Below are 503 nucleotides of genomic sequence, written 5' to 3'. Positions count from 1 at the left end.
TTCTTTTCTTTCTTTATAACTTAGAAAAGTTTAAATGACGAAGTGATAAAGGAAACCTGTTCCACGAAGGTGGAAAGGATTTAGCGTTACCTGTGTCTGGTCCTAGGTTTTTGCATGTGTCGGAGTGGAGGAATGTTTGTTTCTTTGGCACCTTTCTCTGTTCTCTGTCTCCCTCATCAGTGTGCTGTTGATAAAAAGATGAGAGTGTGAGGGTATGACCATTCAGAGTCTCTCCCATTCCTTAGAACAGCACTCAGGACGTCTGCTACAGGGTCCTTAACCGCAGGTGAACTCCGGTCAAGGATATGTGTTGTCCTCTCACTAAACCTGAGACGTGACCATTTCCCGTTCCTGCCAACAGTATGTGAGTTGCTCACATCTGCCAGTGTTTAGTGTTGTCATTTGCTTTCTTCCATTTCGTCGATTCCTGCTTTTTAAAAAGAAGAAGGAAGTTGTTTAAGCTCCAGAGTGCTTATTGAATGTGTTTTCATTCTTTTACAGTG

This window comes from Oryctolagus cuniculus, chromosome 7, assembly GCF_964237555.1.
Source record: "Oryctolagus cuniculus chromosome 7, mOryCun1.1, whole genome shotgun sequence".
Classification (NCBI taxonomy): domain Eukaryota; kingdom Metazoa; phylum Chordata; class Mammalia; order Lagomorpha; family Leporidae; genus Oryctolagus; species Oryctolagus cuniculus.
This window is presented reverse-complemented; position numbering follows the sequence as displayed.